This window comes from Anthonomus grandis, chromosome 18, assembly GCF_022605725.1.
Source record: "Anthonomus grandis grandis chromosome 18, icAntGran1.3, whole genome shotgun sequence".
Classification (NCBI taxonomy): domain Eukaryota; kingdom Metazoa; phylum Arthropoda; class Insecta; order Coleoptera; family Curculionidae; genus Anthonomus; species Anthonomus grandis.
Window position 1 is genome coordinate 13,548,143 of NC_065563.1, and position 13,207 is coordinate 13,561,349.

Here is a 13,207-nt window from a genome sequence, read left to right on the forward strand (position 1 = left end):
TCAAAAAAATCCATAATTTAATACTTTCCTTTAAAGTCGATAGGGTTTTTATATCGATTAGGGTTTTTTCACACGGTACAAAAATTCTTTCTCTACAAATTTAATATATTATTACTTAATAAATTTAAAGTACGGAAAATACAGAAACATAGTCAACAAAATTATTGAAACTAATAAAATATTTTTTTTTTATATCAAGACAATTTTCTTTAAAAACGAATTTTGTGGGTGAGTTGCGTAAGGGTTGGGGTTAATGTGATTTAAAGATAAATTATAAGCATGTATATACGTGTACGTACGTACGTAGAAGAATAAAAAAAAAAAACAAAATGTTGGAAATAAACAAAAGAAAAAAAAAAACAAACGCAAGAGCCGCGGATGCAGCTCGTGCGGGTGTGAGAAAAGATCGCGCACACGGTTCACAACCGATTTGGTTTTGCCGCCCGGGGCGGCCCATAACACACCGGAGAATATTACGAAATTCTTCCCCCCCTTGTTGCCAGATTGTACCGGAAAAATTCAGCCTTATCACGTGTTTTGGTACACCTGATTGAGGTTAGAATAAAACGAAAATATACAGGGTGTTCCTTAAAGACATGCTAATATTTAAGGAGGTAATTCCTATGGACATATGTCCTAAACGTCTTAATTTTTGAGGTACAGATTTGTTTTTTTGGAGCCCATTTTTGGCCTCAAAAACGAGGTCGAAAAACGACTTTTTCAGGATTTTCAAAGTGCTCTCATTCCCTTAGTTCTGCTCGGATCCTGTTATAACCCGGTGTTTTCGTAATCTAGGTGACCCAAATAACACGCTGGTATACTTAGTTTGATTTCGAAAAAAATCAATTTTTGGTGAAAAAATTCGATACGGGGGGGTATACCCTAAAAATGAAAAAACCCAAACTTTGACGGTCGATATCTCAGCTTCTATGGGAGCTATCGGGAAAATTCCAACGGTTTTCTCTTAGTTTCGTCGTTCTGAATCCAACGAGACCACCCGCAAGGTCGTAGCTCTTATAGAAGCTGAGATATGGCATTTTTGATGCCCATTTTTGGCCTCAAAAACGGACGTCGAAAACGACTTTTTCAGGAATTTCAAAGTGCTCTCATTCCCTTAGTTCTGCTCGGATCCTGTTATAACCCGGTGTTTTCGTAATCTAGGTGACCCAAATAACACGCTGGTATACTTAGTTTGATTTCGAAAAAAATCAATTTTTGGTGAAAAAATTCGATACGGGGGGGTATACCCTAAAAATGAAAAAACCCAAACTTTGACGGTCGATATCTCAGCTTCTATGGGAGCTATCGGGAAAATTCCAACGGTTTTCTCTTAGTTTCGTCGTTCTGAATCCAACGAGACCACCCGCAAGGTCGTAGCTCTTCTAGAAGCTGAGATATGGCATTTTTGATGCCCATTTTTGGCCTCAAAAACGGACGTCGAAAACGACTTTTTCAGGAATTTCAAAGTGCTCTCATTCCCTTAGTTCTGCTCGGATCCTGTTATAACCCGGTGTTTTCGTAATCTAGGTGACCCAAATAACACGCTGGTATACTTAGTTTGATTTCGAAAAAAATCAATTTTTGGTGAAAAAATTCGATACGGGGGGGTATACCCTAAAAATGAAAAAACCCTAACTTTGGAAGTCGATATCTCGGCTTCTACCGGTCCGATCTGGAAAATTCCAACGGTTTTCTCTTAGTTTCGTCGTTCTGAATCCAACGAGACCACCCGCAAGGTCGTAGCTCTTATAGAAGCTGAGATATGGCATTTTTGATGCCCATTTTTGGCCTCAAAAACGGACGTCGAAAACGACTTTTTCAGGAATTTCAAAGTGCTCTCATTCCCTTAGTTCTGCTCGGATCCTGTTATAACCCGGTGTTTTCGTAATCTAGGTGACCCAAATAACACGCTGGTATACTTAGTTTGATTTCGAAAAAAATCAATTTTTGGTGAAAAAATTCGATACGGGGGGGTATACCCTAAAAATGAAAAAACCCAAACTTTGACGGTCGATATCTCAGCTTCTATGAGAGCTATCGGGAAAATTCCAACGGTTTTGTCTTAGTTTCGTCATTCTAAATCCAACGAGACCATCCGCAAGGTCGTAGCTCTTCTAGAAGCTGAGATATGGCATTTTTGATGCCCATTTTTGGCCTCAAAAACGGACGTCGAAAACGACTTTTTCAGGAATTTCAAAGTGCTCTCATTCCCTTAGTTCTGCTCGGATCCTGTTGTAACCCGGTGTTTTCGTAATCTAGGTGACCCAAATAACACGCTGGTATACTTAGTTTGATTTCGAAAAAAATCAATTTTTGGTGAAAAAATTCGATACGGGGGGGTATACCCTAAAAATGAAAAAACCCAAACTTTGACGGTCGATATCTCAGCTTCTATGGGAGCTATCGGGAAAATTCCAACGGTTTTCTCTTAGTTTCGTCATTCTAAATCCAACGAGACCATCCGCAAGGTCGTAGCTCTTCTAGAAGCTGAGATATGGCATTTTTGATGCCCATTTTTGGCCTCAAAAACGGACGTCGAAAACGACTTTTTCAGGAATTTCAAAGTGCTCTCATTCCCTTAGTTCTGCTCGGATCCTGTTATAACCCGGTGTTTTCGTAATCTAGGTGACCCAAATAACACGCTGGTATACTTAGTTTGATTTCGAAAAAAATCAATTTTTGGTGAAAAAATTCGATACGGGGGGGTATACCCTAAAAATGAAAAAACCCAAACTTTGACGGTCGATATCTCAGCTTCTATGAGAGCTATCGGGAAAATTCCAACGGTTTTGTCTTAGTTTCGTCATTCTAAATCCAACGAGACCATCCGCAAGGTCGTAGCTCTTCTAGAAGCTGAGATATGGCATTTTTGATGCCCATTTTTGGCCTCAAAAACGGACGTCGAAAACGACTTTTTCAGGAATTTCAAAGTGCTCTCATTCCCTTAGTTCTGCTCGGATCCTGTTATAACCCGGTGTTTTCGTAATCTAGGTGACGCAAATAACACGCTGGTATACTTAGTTTGATTTCGAAAAAAATCAATTTTTGGTGAAAAAATTCGATACGGGGGGGTATACCCTAAAAATGAAAAAACCCTAACTTTGGAAGTCGATATCTCGGCTTCTACCGGTCCGATCTGGAAAATTCCAACGGTTTTCTCTTAGTTTCGTCGTTCTGAATCCAACGAGACCACCCGCAAGGTCGTAGCTCTTCTAGAAGCTGAGATATGGCATTTTTGATGCCCATTTTTGGCCTCAAAAACGGACGTCGAAAACGACTTTTTCAGGAATTTCAAAGTGCTCTCATTCCCTTAGTTCTGCTCGGATCCTGTTGTAATCCGGTGTTTTCGTAATCTAGGTGACCCAAATAAGACGCTGGTATACTTAGTTCAATTTCGAAAAAAAAAATTTTTGGTGAAAAAAATCGATACGGGGGGGTATACCCGAAAAATGAAAAAACCCAAACTTTGACCGTCGATATCTCAGCTTCTATGGGAGCTATCGGGAAAATTCCAACGGTTTTCTCTTAATTTCGTCGTTCTGAATCCAACGAGACCACCCGCAAGGTCGTAGCTCTTATAGAAGCTGAGATATGGCATTTTTGATGCCCATTTTTGGCCTCAAAAACGGACGTAGAAAACGACTTTTTCAGGAATTTCAAAGTGCTCTCATTCCCTTAGTTCTGCTCGGATCCTGTTATAACCCGGTGTTTTCGTAATCTAGGTGACCCAAATAACACGCTGGTATACTTAGTTTGATTTCGAAAAAAATCAATTTTTGGTGAAAAATTCGATACGGGGGGGTATACCCGAAAAATGAAAAAACCCAAACTTTGACGGTCGATATATCGGCTTCTATGGGAGCTATCGGGAAAATTCCAACGGTTTTCTCTTAATTTCGTCGATCTGAATCCAACGAGACCACCCGCAAGGTCGTAGCTCTTATAGAAGCTGAGATATGGCATTTTTGATGCCCATTTTTGGCCTCAAAAACGGACGTAGAAAACGACTTTTTCAGGAATTTCAAAGTGCTCTCATTCCCTTAGTTCTGCTCGGATCCTGTTATAACCCGGTGTTTTCGTAATCTATGTGACCCAAATAAGACGCTGGTATACTTAGTTCAATTTCGAAAAAAAAAATTTTTGGTGAAAAAAATCGATACGGGGGGGTATACCCGAAAAATGAAAAAACCCAAACTTTGACGGTCGGTATCTCGGCTTCTATGGGAGCTATCGGGAAAATTCCAACGGTTTTTTCTTAATTTCGTCGTTCTGAATCCAACGAGACCACCCGCAAGGTCGTAGCTCTAATAGCAGCTGAGATATGGCATTTTTGATGCCCATTTTTGGCCTCAAAAACGGACGTCGAAAACGACTTTTTCAGGAATTTCAAAGTGCTCTCATTCCCTTAGTTCTGCTCGGATTCTGTTATAACCCGGTGTTTTCGTAATCTAGGTGACCCAAATAACACGCTGGTATGCTTAGTTTGATTTCGAAAAAAATCAATTTTTGGTGAAAAATTCGATACGGGGGGGTATACCCGAAAAATGAAAAAACCCAAACTTTGACGGTCGATATATCGGCTTCTATGGGAGCTATCGGGAAAATTCCAACGGTTTTCTCTTAGTTTCGTCGATCTGAATCCAACGAGACCACCCGCAAGGTCGTAGCTCTTATAGAAGCTGAGATATGGCATTTTTGATGCCCATTTTTGGCCTCAAAAACGGACGTCGAAAACGACTTTTTCAGGATTTTCAAAGTGCTCTCATTCCCTTAGTTCTGCTCGGATCCTGTTATAACCCGGTGTTTTCGTAATCTAGGTGATCTAAAAAAGACGCTGGTATAGTTAGTTCTTTATGTCTGGCTTATGATTTTTTTTTCTTTTAAACAGATGACAAACAAACTCCCGTAATCAATAGTTTCAATTTCGAAAAAAACAAATGAAAAGTCGCGAGTGAAACTGGCAACGTGGCGGGCAACCCATTCATCTCCTGCAAAGACGTAGAAAGAGAAAGAGAGAGAGAGAGAGAAAGAGAGAAAGACTTGATCCCCTCGTTCTTCGTGCCTCACTAAAAAAAACGTTTTTTAATGACGTTAAGTTAAATATCGGTTTTTGATGTGCCCACAGGAATTTTCCTTCCTCGAAAGTGTAGGCACTTGTTTCTCACTGTTTGGTCGTTTCGAACGTCTCTCGTTGTAGGTGTTACGTATTAAGCTTAAATCCACATTGGTACGACTTTTATCCCATTCACTAGTGAGACAAGCGTATCCGTAAAACGACGTTATAGTTTTTCTCGATGTTTCCAGTTTTGACCTTCCCCAATTGCTATTGGCTGATAATAATCACGTGGTCTCAACGGATCAACCGTAATTACGTATCAATGTGGGTTCAGCCTAAGACTGTACCCACACAAGGTTGGAGTGATTTCTTTGAAAAAAAAATTGTTCACCACTGTTCCTGTATAGATCTCTCATTGACTTCTAATCCGATTTGTGCAATTTGTCCTGTCCTAATTACTCCGAACTACTTGACTAGATTAACAACTTATTTATTTATTAATTTCAGGAACTGCTTGAGAAAATATTTTACTTATTCCAGGCAGTTGATGTCCGTATAGTGAACAAGAAGAAGATGAAAAAGGAACAAAACAAAAAAATGTAAAAGTCACCATTGTTCGGTACCATTCAGCCGGTGCCGAAGCCAACTTGACAACAATACGGGCATTTAAAATCGGAGTTGGGTCAGATTTTCACAATGATAGTTAATGGCATCGACTTCACACTGTTTTAAAAATGTGCCCATTCACTCTCGGAGATAGAGAGAAGGAGAAGAAGAGAACAAGCGAAGTGCGCTCTCTCCATCTTCTTCTTCTTCTTCTTCGTCTTTTTTCAAAGGAATTTCTTGTCACTGTTTAACGTCGGATGATCACTGTGCATTTTGACATTTTAAATTAAGAGAGTTAAACGACCGGAAAAACAAAAGAACGAAGTCCCCGGACTAAACTCAAATGGTACGGTATACCATCGAGTGGCCGAAGGGTGTTAACAGTAAAAAATCCGCTACTGAACCGTCGTCGACGTGACGTCACGCGAGGGCCAAACTCGCCCTCCGGTACCCACGAAGCCACCGTTCACTTCTTCCGCGTTTGCACCCCCCTCCGTATACCGCCGGCTAAACTCTGTAATCAGGGTTTTGGCGTGATTTCGCCTTTTTTACGTTAACAAGACGTTCCCAAGGTGGGCACGTAAGAAACCTTCTTTTACACCGGTCATAAGTTCACGATTTTATTGATTTTAGTCTTATCGGAAAGCCGATGAGTTTCTCTACTAAAAAGGTGCTTACAAGTTTTCTTGAAAATATAACCGTTTAGGAGCTATCGAGTGGTTTTTCATAGGATTTAAGAAATTTCGATAATGGCAAAGGTCTTATAAAAATCTAAATATCTTGAAAACTTCTTTAACGATTTTATTGATTCTAGTTTCATATGAAAGCCAGTGAGTTTCCTTACTAAAAAGCTCCTTACAACTTTCCTTTTAATGCAACCGTTTAGGAGTTACTTAACAGTAATTCAAGGTATTGAAAAAAATATTGATATTGTCAAAGGCCTTGCAAAAATTTGAATATCTTGAAAACTTCTTTAATGATTTTATTGATTTTAATTTCATATGAAAGCCAGTGAGTTTCCTTACTAAAAAGCTCCTTACAACTTTCCTTTAAATACCACCGTTTAAGAGTTATTCAACAGTAATTCAACGTATTAAAAAAAATCTTGATATTGTCAAAGGCCTTGCAAAAATCTGATTATCGTGAAAACTTCTCCAACGATTTTATTGATTTTAGTTTCATATGAAAGCCAGTGAGTTTCCTTACTAAAAAGCTCCTTACAACTTTCCTTTTAATGCAACCGTTTAGGAGTTATTAAACAGTAATTCAAAATATTGAAAAAAATCTTGATATTGTCAAAGGCTTTACAAAAATCTGAATATCTTGAAAACTTCTCCAACGATTTTATTGATTTTAGTTTCATATGAAAGTCAGTGAGTTTCCTTACTAAAAAGCTCCTTACAACTTTCCTTTAAATACAACCGTTTAGGAGTTATTCAACAGTAATTCAAGATATTGAAAAAAATCTTGATATTGTCCAAGGCTTTACAAAAATCTAAATATCTTGAAAACTTCTTCAACGATTTTATTGATTTTAGTTTCATATGAAAGCCAGTGAGTTTCCTTACTAAAAAGCTCCTTACAACTTTCCTCTAAATACAGCCGTTTAGGAGTCATTCAACAGTAATTCAAGGTATTGAAAAAAATCTTGATATTGTCAAAGGCCTTGCAAAAATCTGAATATCTTGAAAACTCCTCCAACGATTTTATTGATTTTAGTTTTATATGAAAGCCAGTGAGTTTCCTTACTAAAAAGCTCCTTACAACTTTCCTCTAAATACAGCCGTTTAGGAGTCATTCAACAGTAATTCAAGGTATTGAGAAAAATCTTGATATTGTCCAAGGCTTTACAAAAATCTAAATATCTTGAAAACTTCTTCAACGATTTTATTGATTTTAGTTTCATATGAAAGCCAGTGAGTTTCCTTACTAAAAAGCTCCTTACAACTTTCCTCTAAATACAGCCGTTTAGGAGTCATTCAACAGTAATTCAAGGTATTGAAAAAAATATTGATATTGTCAAAGGCCTTGCAAAAATTTGAATATCTTGAAAACTTCTTTAATGATTTTATTGATTTTAATTTCATATGAAAGCCAGTGAGTTTCCTTACTAAAAAGCTCCTTACAACTTTCCTTTAAATACCACCGTTTAAGAGTTATTCAACAGTAATTCAACGTATTAAAAAAAATCTTGATATTGTCAAAGGCCTTGCAAAAATCTGATTATCTTGAAAACTTCTCTAAAGATTTTATTGCTTTTAGTTTCATATGAAAGCCAGTGAGTTTCCTTACTAAAAAGCTCCTTACAACTTTCCTTTAAATACAACCGTTTAGGAGTTATTCAACAGTAATTCAAGGTATTGAAAAAAATGTTGATATTGTCAAAGGCATTACAAAAATCTAAAAATCTGGAAAACTCGTGCTACGATTTTATTGATTTTAGTTTCATATGAAAGCCGCCATTGAGTTTCCTCACCAAAAAGGTCCCTATAGGTTTCCTTGGAATTATAACCGTTTAGGAGTTATTCAACAGTAATTAAAGGTATTGAAAAAAATTTTGATTTTGTCAAAGGCCTTGCAAAAATCTAAATATCTTGAAAACTTCTTTAACGATTTTATTGATTTTTATTTCATATGAAAGCCAGTGAGTTTCCTTAATAAAAAGCTTCTTACAACTTTCCTTTAAATACAACCGTTTAGGAGTTATTTAACAGTAATTCAACGTATTAAAAAAAATCTTGATATTGTCAAAGGCATTGCAAAAATCTGATTATCTTGAAAACTTCTCCAACGATTTTATTGATTTTAGTTTCATATGAAAGCCAATGAGTTTCCTCACTAAAAAGGTCCCTATAAGTTTCCTTGGAATTTTAACTGTTTAGGAGTTACTGAGTAGGTTTCCCCTTGATTGAAAAAAATTTTGATTTTGTCAAAGGCCTTGCAAAAATCTAAATATCTTGAAAACTTCTCCAACGATTTTATTGATTTTAGTTTCATGTGAAAGCCAGTGAGTTTCCTTACTAAAAAGCTCCTTACAACTTTCCTTTTAATACAGCCGTTTAGGAGTTATACAACAGTAATCTTGATATTGTCAAAGGCCTTACAAAAATCTGAATATCTTGAAAACTTCTCCAACGATTTTATTGATTTTAGTTTCATATGAAAGCCAGTGAGTTTCCTTATTAAATAGCTTCTTACAACTTTCCTTTAAATACAACCGTTTAGGAGTTATTCAACAGTAATTCAAGGTATTGAAAAAAATCTTGATATTGTCAAAGGCCTTGCAAAAATCTAAAAATCTGGAAAACTCATGCTACGATTTTATTGATTTTAGTTTCATATGAAAGCCATTGAGTTTCCTCACCAAAAAGGTCCCTATAGGTTTTCTTCGAATTATAACCGTTTAGGAGTTATTCAACAGTAATTCAAGGTATTGAAAAAAATTTTGATTTTGTCAAAGGCCTTGCAAAAATCTAAATATCTTGAAAACTTCTTTAACGATTTTATTGATTTTTATTTCATATGAAAGCCAGTGAGTTTCCTTACTTAAAAGCTCCTTACAACTTTCCTTTAAATACAACCGTTTAAGAGTTATTCAACAGTAATTCAAGGTATTGAAAAAAATCTTGATATTGTCAAAGGCTTTACAAAAATCTAAATATCTTGAAAACTACTCCAACGATTTTATTGATTTTAGTTTCATATGAAAGCTAGTGAGTTTCCTTACTAAAAAGCTCCTTACAACTTTCCTTTAAATACAACCGTTTAGGAGTTATTCAACAGTAATTCAAGGTATTGAAAAAAATCTTGATATTGTCAAAGGCCTTGCAAAAATCTAAAAATCTGGAAAACTCATGCTACGATTTTATTGATTTTAGTTTCATATGAAAGCCATTGAGTTTCCTCACCAAAAAGGTCCCTATAGGTTTTCTTCGAATTATAACCGTTTAGGAGTTATTCAACAGTAATTCAAGGTATTGAAAAAAATTTTGATTTTGTCAAAGGCCTTGCAAAAATCTAAATATCTTGAAAACTTCTTTAACGATTTTATTGATTTTTATTTCATATGAAAGCCAGTGAGTTTCCTTACTTAAAAGCTCCTTACAACTTTCCTTTAAATACAACCGTTTAAGAGTTATTCAACAGTAATTCAAGGTATTGAAAAAAATCTTGATATTGTCAAAGGCTTTACAAAAATCTAAATATCTTGAAAACTACTCCAACGATTTTATTGATTTTAGTTTCATATGAAAGCTAGTGAGTTTCCTTACTAAAAAGCTCCTTACAACTTTCCTTTAAATACAACCGTTTAGGAGTTATTCAACAGTAATTCAAGGTATTGAAAAAAATCTTGATATTGTCAAAGGCCTTGCAAAAATCTAAAAATCTGGAAAACTCATGCTACGATTTTATTGATTTTAGTTTCATATGAAAGCCATTGAGTTTCCTCACCAAAAAGGTCCCTATAGGTTTTCTTGGAATTATAACCGTTTAGGAGTTATTCAACAGTAATTCAAGGTATTGAAAAAAATTTTGATTTTGTCAAAGGCCTTGCAAAAATCTAAATATCTTGAAAACTTCTTTAACGATTTTATTGATTTTTATTTCATATGAAAGCCAGTGAGTTTCCTTACTTAAAAGCTCCTTACAACTTTCCTTTAAATACAACCGTTTAAGAGTTATTCAACAGTAATTCAAGGTATTGAAAAAAATCTTGATATTGTCAAAGGCTTTACAAAAATCTGAATATCTTGAAAACTTCTTTAACGATTTTATTGATTTTAGTTTCATATGAAAGCCAATGAGTTTCCTTACTAAAAAGCTCCTTACAACTTTCCTTTAAATACAACCGTTTAGGAGTTATTCAACAGTAATTCAAGGTATTGAAAAAAATTTTGATTTTGTCAAAGGCCTTGCAAAAATCTGATTATCTTGAAAACTTTATCAACGATTTTATTGATTTTAGTTTCATCTGAAAGCCAATGAGTTTCCCCAACAAAGAGGTCCCTAGAAGTTTCCTGGCAAATCCAACGGTTCCAGAGCTATTAAGTGATATATCTGAATATTCTCAAGGGCTTCTCAATAAGGCTGTATCGTTGTCATTTGTTTCTTTACCAGTAAAGCGTGATCCCAAACCGTTTACGGTTAATCACATAAAAGCGGGTTTCGTGTAATCGGTAAAACGTCTTCCGCGTTTTATACCCACCGAACGAATGATCCCCGAAATGTGCCCGGAGCTGCCCCGAACCGCTCCGGGCCCGGACTCGGCGTGTCTGTTCCAGTTCCCAGCCTACCGGAGTCACGACCGAGCCTGTGACCTTTTCGCTTCTTAAATCGGTAAAAGTCCACCACAAAGATCCAACTTCTGACACTTGCTTGCTTATCGGGGTGCTTATGGAAATTATGCAAGAGAGCTCGGGGCGTAGGGAGATGAAATGTCCAGTTTAATTATTTAGACTCCAGTGGGTCAAATATTGAGTCTTCTAAAGTGGTGCCCCTAGTTTAGTTTATAGACGTTCGATGATGATTCCGAGTGGTCCGACGTGGTTTTCGGAAGAGCCTTTTATTATACTGTTACATGGTTGCTCGATGCCATTATCATTACTGAATTGCCTCTAGTTGTTTGAAGTAAATTAGTCACTTTTGACTTTGGATATCAGTTCGTTTATGTATGTGCTTTAAAAAAGCTTAAAGTAATTTTTTTGTTACAAGCGTTGTTTACAAGCTATAGGCATATGTTTGGAAAAAGTGCAAAAAAAAACAGTTGAATTTTTTATCAGAAAAATCGCTATATCTCGGGAACCATTTGAGGTAGAACAATGAAATTAGTCTCAAACTGTAGGAAATTTTATTTGCTTTAAAAAAGCTTGAAGTAATTTTTTTGTTATAAGCTTTGTTTACAAACTATAGGCAAATGTTTGGAAAAAGTGCAAAAAAAACAGTTGAATTTTTTCTCGGAAAAATCGCTATACCTCGAGATGCATTTGAGGTAGAAAAATGAAATTAGCCTCCAATTGTAGGAAATTTTATTTGCTTTAAAAAAGGTGAGTATATCTTTTTTCGTAGGAGGCTTAATTTACAAGTTGTTGGCAAATGTTTGGAAAAAGTGCAAAAAATCTCAGGATCTATTTGAGGTAGAAAAATAAAATTAGTCTCAAATTATAGGAAATTTTTTTTGCTTTAAAAAAGGTACGTATATGTCTTTTTGTAGGAGGCGTAATTTACAAGTTGTTGACAAATGTTTGGAAAAAATGCAAAAAAAAACATTTAAATTTTTTCTCAGAAAAATTGCTATATCTCGAGATCCATTAGAGGTAGAAAAATGAGATTAGTCTCAAACTGTAGGAAATTTTATTTGCTTTAAAAAAGGTGAGTATAACTTTTTTCGTAGGAGGCTTAATTTACAAGTTGTTGGCAAATGTTTGGAAAAAGTGCAAAAAAAAACAGTTGAATTTTTTCTCGGAAAAATCGCTATATCTCGGGATCCATTTGAGGTAGAAAAATGAAGTTAAGCTCAAACTGTAGGAAATTTTGTTTGCTTTAAAAAAGGTAAGTATTTTTTTTTTCGTAGGAGGCTTAATTTTAAAGTTGTTGGCAAATGTTTGGAAAAAGTGCAAAAAAAACAGTTGAATTTTTATCAGAAAAATTGCTATATCTCGGGAACCACTGGAGGTAGAAAAATGAAGTTAGTCTCAAATTATAGGAAATTTTATTTGCTTTAAAAAAGATAAGTATATCTTTTTTCGTAGGAGGCTTAATTTACAAGTTGTTGGCAAATGTTTAGAAAAAGTGCAAAAAATCTCAGGATCTATTTGAGGTAGAAAAATGAAATTAGTCTCAAATTATAAGAAATTTTTTTTGCTTTAAAAAAGGTACGTATATCTCTTTTTGTAGGAGGCGTAATTTACAAGTTGTTGACAAATGTTTGGAAAAAATGCAAAAAACAAACAGTTGAATTTTTCTCAGGAAAATCGCTATATCTCGGGAACCATTTGAGGTAGAAAAATAAAATTAGTCTCAAATTATAGGAAATTTTATTTGCTTTAAAAAATGTGAGTATATCTTTTTTCGTAGGAGGCTTAATTTAGAAGTTGTTGGCAAATGTTTGGAAAAAGTGCAAAAAAAACAGTTGAATTTTTTCTCAGAAAAATCGCTATATCTCAGAATCCATTTAAGGTAGAAAAATGAAATTAGTCTCAAACTGTAGGAAATTTTGTTTGCTTTAAAAAAGGTGAGTATATCTTTTTTCGTAGGACGCTTAATTTACAAGTTGTTGGCAAATGTTTAGAAAAAGTGCAAAAAATCTCAGGATCTATTTGAGGTAGAAAAATGAAATTAGTCTCAAATTATAGGAAATTTTTTTTGCTTTAAAAAAGGTACGTATATCTTTTTTTGTAGGAGGCGTAATTTACAAGTTGTTGACAAATGTTTGGAAAAAATGCAAAAAAAAACAGTTGAATTTTTCTCAGGAAAATCGCTATATCTCAGGATCCATTTAAGGTAGAAGAATGAAATTAGTCTCAAACTGTAGGAAATTTTATTTGC